This window comes from Lepisosteus oculatus, assembly GCF_040954835.1.
Source record: "Lepisosteus oculatus isolate fLepOcu1 chromosome 22 unlocalized genomic scaffold, fLepOcu1.hap2 SUPER_22_unloc_3, whole genome shotgun sequence".
Classification (NCBI taxonomy): domain Eukaryota; kingdom Metazoa; phylum Chordata; class Actinopteri; order Semionotiformes; family Lepisosteidae; genus Lepisosteus; species Lepisosteus oculatus.
In genome coordinates, this window is record NW_027167651.1 from 17,501 (window position 1) to 23,257 (window position 5,757).

Sequence of the window (5,757 nt, forward strand, 5' to 3'; positions counted from 1 at the left end):
TTATGAAAATGCATTCCTTTCATTACCTTTTACTTTTTAAAATGAACTCAAATTGTGGATATTGTTAGTAGAATAGATTCTAATAATATAATGATCCAGTGTGTTACACTGGCTTTTATTTTAAAATAAAAGCTAAAGTTTTGATTTTTTTTTTACTATTTCAAGCCCACTAAAGTGTCCAAATGACGCACTACATGATATAAGGAAGATTATCACATGCATATCGGTATTATCTTTCTTATGAAAATGCATTCCTTTCATTACCTTTCACTTTTTAAAACGAACTCAAATTGTGTATATTGTTAGTAGAATAGATTCTAATAATATAATGATCCAGCTGGCCTGGTAAGCCTGGCCTGGGGGATGGTGCACATAGCCCTTTCAGTGCTGGAGGTGTTAATGACGGAAGTGTTGGAGCTGTGTGGGATAAGTGAGTGAATATCTGTAGGGGGTTTTAGCTTTTCCTTTGCAGCTTGATCTCTACATTCCTCTTGTAGGCCCAGAGCTTACATAAGCAATAAATGATAGAAAGATGATGATAGAAAATGACTTTCTTTGTATTTCAAGCCCACTAAAGTGTCCAAATGACGCACTACATGATATAAGGAAGATTATCACATGCATATCGGTATTATCTTTCTTATGAAAATGCATTCCTTTCATTACCTTTCACTTTTTAAAACGAACTCAAATTGTGGATATTGTTAGTAGAATAGATTCTAATAATATAATGATCCAGCTGGCCTGGTAAGCCTGGCCTGGGGGATGGTGCACATAGCCCTTTCAGTGCTGGAGGTGTTAATGACGGAAGTGTTGGAGCTGTGTGGGATAAGTGAGTGAATATCTGTAGGGGGTTTTAGCTTTTCCTTTGCAGCTTGATCTCTACATTCCTCTTGTAGGCCCAGAGCTTACATAAGCAATAAATGATTGCTTATGCTTTATAAACAAATCTCATTAAAATGAAAGCTAAAGATTTGTATTTATCTTGTACTATAGAACATGACTTTCTTTGTATTTCAAGCCCACTAAAGTGTCCAAATGACGCACTACATGATATAAGGAAGATTATATATATATATCTCTCACTGTGCTGAACCTAGAGACACAGAATAACTGCTAACACATCCTAAATACAGTGTTAAAGCACCCTTGAACTCATCCCGAAAGTATCATTTCTTGAAAGGGATTGCTGTCCGAATGCACATCTGAATCCCAAACAGAATCTCTAGTAAAATCTGATCATTTGTGAAACAGGCAAATGGGACTGAATTAAATTATCTAATTTAAATAAAAGCTAAAGTTTTGTATTTATCTTGACCATAGAACATGACTTTCTTTGTATTTCAATTCCAGAAAGTGTCCAAATGACGCACCTTATGGTATAAGAAAGATTATCACATGCGTATCGGTATTATCTGTCTTATGAAAATGCATTCCTTTCATTACCTTTTACTTTTTAAAATGAACTCAAATTGTGGATATTGTTAGTAGAATAGATTCAAATAATATAATGATCCAGTGTGTTACACTGGCTTTTATTTTAAAATAAAAGCTAAAGTTTTGATTTTTTTTTACTATTTCAAGCCCACTAAAGTGTCCAAATGACGCACTACATGATATAAGGAAGATTATCACATGCATATCGGTATTATCTTTCTTATGAAAATGCATTCCTTTCATTACCTTTCACTTTTTAAAACGAACTCAAATTGTGTATATTGTTAGTAGAATAGATTCTAATAATATAATGATCCAGCTGGCCTGGTAAGCCTGGCCTGGGGGATGGTGCACATAGCCCTTTCAGTGCTGGAGGTGTTAATGACGGAAGTGTTGGAGCTGTGTGGGATAAGTGAGTGAATATCTGTAGGGGGTTTTAGCTTTTCCTTTGCAGCTTGATCTCTACATTCCCCTTGTAGGCCCAGAGCTTACATAAGCAATAAATGATAGAAAGATGATGATAGAAAATGACTTTCTTTGTATTTCAAGCCCACTAAAGTGTCCAAATGATGCACTACATGATATAAGGAAGATTATCACATGCATATCGGTATTATCTTTCTTATGAAAATGCATTCCTTTCATAACCTTTTACTTTTTAAAATGAACTCAAATTGTGTATAATGTAAAGCCGTCTGGAAATAAATCCTTAGACTGCTTACTGGCCTGGGCATGTACCAAAAAAAAATCAGTGAGCACATATATATATATATCACTGTGTTGAACCTAGAGACACAGAATAACTGCTAACACATCCTAAATACAGTGTTAAAGCACCCTTGAACTCATCCCGAAAGTATCATTTCTTGAAAGGGATTGCTGTCCGAATGCACATCTGAATCCCAAACAGAATCTCTAGTAAAATCCGATCATTTGTGAAACAGGCAAATGGGACTGAATTAAATTATCTAATTAAAATAAAAGCTAAAGTTTTGTATTTATCTTGTACCATAGAACATTACTTTCTTTGTATTTCAAGCCCACAAAGTGTCCAAAAGATGGACTACATGATATAAGGAAGATTATCACATGCATGGAGATGAATCATTTCTTGAAAGGGATTGCTGTCCGAATGCACATCTGAATCCCAAACAGAATCTCTAGTAAAATACGATCATTTGTGAAAGAGGCAAATTGGACTGAATTAAATTATCTAATTAAAATAAAAGTTAACGTTTTGTATTTATCTTGTACCATTTTAAAAGAGAAATTGACTTACAATACGGAAAGAATGGCTGAGGGATCACTGAAATATATATGTATACAAATTCCAAAGACTGAGTCCATATAGGAACAACTACCTTTCATATTCAGTATAAGATGGAGAGATGAATTGGCCCTGAAAATCCACTGCAATGAGAAACTGCTCCTGCCATTGTATATGAGCAAACATACATTCTCATCTATATTCATTTGCAGTTACACTATTGCAATTAATCTGTATCAATTCTGCATTCATATCTACTAGAAAGAGCTCTCAATTAATTAAATGCCCCATTGAACTGGCCCTGATTATACAATGCAAGGAGAAGTCTTCTAAGCCAATACTTGTAACCAGAAAGAGGCTGTATTTCAATTATACAATATACCAAACAATACCATTTAACACAAAGATATATTCCACACCTCAGCATGCACATGATGAGATTCTTGATATTAGATTAGTAAAAACAGTATCAATGCACTGAGAGACGCTTAAGAATAAAGATGCATCTGCCTGACTGCATATCAGTTTTAAAAGGTTATCAGCAAATGCATTTAAAAGTAAAAATGTAAAGTCTTACCTCTTGATCGTAGTGGTGATTCAATATCCAGGACCTTAGTCAAGTCTCAGAGTTACTGTACCTCCTGTCTCGATTGCAGGTGAAAAGTGAAAGGTATATTGCACTCAGCAGAAAGTTACCCCGAGCAAAGACTTAACCCCTCCCAGAAAACAGCATTAAAAAATTATCATTTACAAAGATGTCTATCTTTGGGTTTCCTGTGTGTCCTGTTTCCTAAACCCCAAGGGAAGACCGATACTTTGGATGGTAATGATTGAACCTGGCTTACAAAATACATCTTTGGAAATGCTAAATCTTTCAGATGGCTTGGCTAACTACTGGCCCTACCTAAGACAGGTGCTTTGGATGTTAATGCTTGAAACTAATTAATAAATGAGCCAGGCCCCGGCGGGGGACCAGGAGGCCCGGGCCGAATTCTACTAATATAATGATCCAGTGTGTTGCACTACTTCACTGATTTACTGGTCTATGCCGTATGGAAATAAATCCTCAGACTGCTTACTGGCCTGGGCATGTACCAAAAAATCAGTGAGCATATATATATATATCACTGTGTTGAACCTAGAGACACAGAATAACTGCAAACACATCCTAAATACAGTGTTAAAGCACCTTTGACCTCACCCAGAAAGTATCATTTCTTGAAAGGGATTGCTGTCCGAATGCACATCTGAATCCCAAACAGAATCTCTAGTAAAATCTGATCATTTGTGAAACAGGCAAATGGGACTGAATTAAATTATCTAATTAAAATAAAAGTTAACGTTTTGTATTTATCTTGTACCATTTTAAAAGAGAAATTGACTTACAATACGGAAAGAATGGCTGAGGGATCACTGAAATATATATATATACAAATTCCAAAGACTGAGTCCATATAGGAACAACTACCTTTCATATTCAGTATAAGATGGAGAGATGAATTGGCCCTGAAAATCCACTGCAATGAGAAACTGCTCCTGCCATTGTATATGAGCAAACATACATTCTCATCTATATTCATTTGCAGTTACACTATTGCAATTAATCTGTATCAATTCTGCATTCATATCTACTAGAAAGAGCTCTCAATTAATTCAATGCCCCATTGAACTGGCCCTGATTATACAATGCAAGGAGAAGTCTTCTAAGCCAATACTTGTAACCAGAAAGAGGCTGTATTTCAATTATACAATATACCAAACAATACCATTTAACACAAAGATATATTCCACACCTCAGCATGCACATGATGAGATTCTTGATATTAGATTAGTAAAAACAGTATCAATGCACTGAGAGACGCTTAAGAATAAAGATGCATCTGCCTGACTGCATATCATAAATAAATCCTCAGACTGCTTACTGGCCTGGGCATGTACCAAAAAATCAGTGAGCATATATATATATATCACTGTGTTGAACCTAGAGACACAGAATAACTGCAAACACATCCTAAATACAGTGTTAAAGCACCTTTGACCTCACCCAGAAAGTATCATTTCTTGAAAGGGATTGCTGTCCGAATGCACATCTGAATCCCAAACAGAATCTCTAGTAAAATCTGATCATTTGTGAAACAGGCAAATGGGACTGAATTAAATTATCTAATTAAAATAAAAGCTAAAGTTTTGTATTTATCTTGTACCATAGAACATTACTTTCTTTGTATTTCAAGCCCACAAAGGGTCCAAAAGACGCACTACATGATATAAGGAAGATTATCACATGCATGGAGATGTATCATTTCTTGAAAGGGATTGCTGTCCGAATGCACATCTGAATCCCAAACAGAATCTCTTGTAAAATCCGATCATTTGTGAAACAGGCAAATGGGACTGAATTAATTTATCTAATTAAAATAAAAGTTAACGTTTTGTATTTATCTTGTACCATTTTAAAAGAGAAATTCACTTACAATACGGAAAGAATGGCTGAGGGATCACTGAAATATATATATATACAAATTCCAAAGACTGAGTCCATATAGGAACAACTACCTTTCATATTCAGTATAAGATGGAGAGATGAATTGGCCCTGAAAATCCACTGCAATGAGAAACTGCTCCTGCCATTGTATATGAGCAAACATACATTCTCATCTATATTCATTTGCAGTTACACTATTGCAATTAATCTGTATCAATTCTGCATTCATATCTACTAGAAAGAGCTCTCAATTAATTCAATGCCCCATTGAACTGGCCCTGATTATACAATGCAAGGAGAAGTCTTCTAAGCCAATACTTGTAACCAGAAAGAGGCTGTATTTCAATTATACAATATACCAAACAATACCATTTAACACAAAGATATATTCCACACCTCAGCATGCACATGATGAGATTCTTGATATTAGATTAGTAAAAACAGTATCAATGCACTGAGAGACGCTTAAGAATAAAGATGCATCTGCCTGACTGCATATCATAAATAAATCCTCAGACTGCTTACTGGCCTGGGCATGTACCAAAAAATCAGTGAGCATATATATATA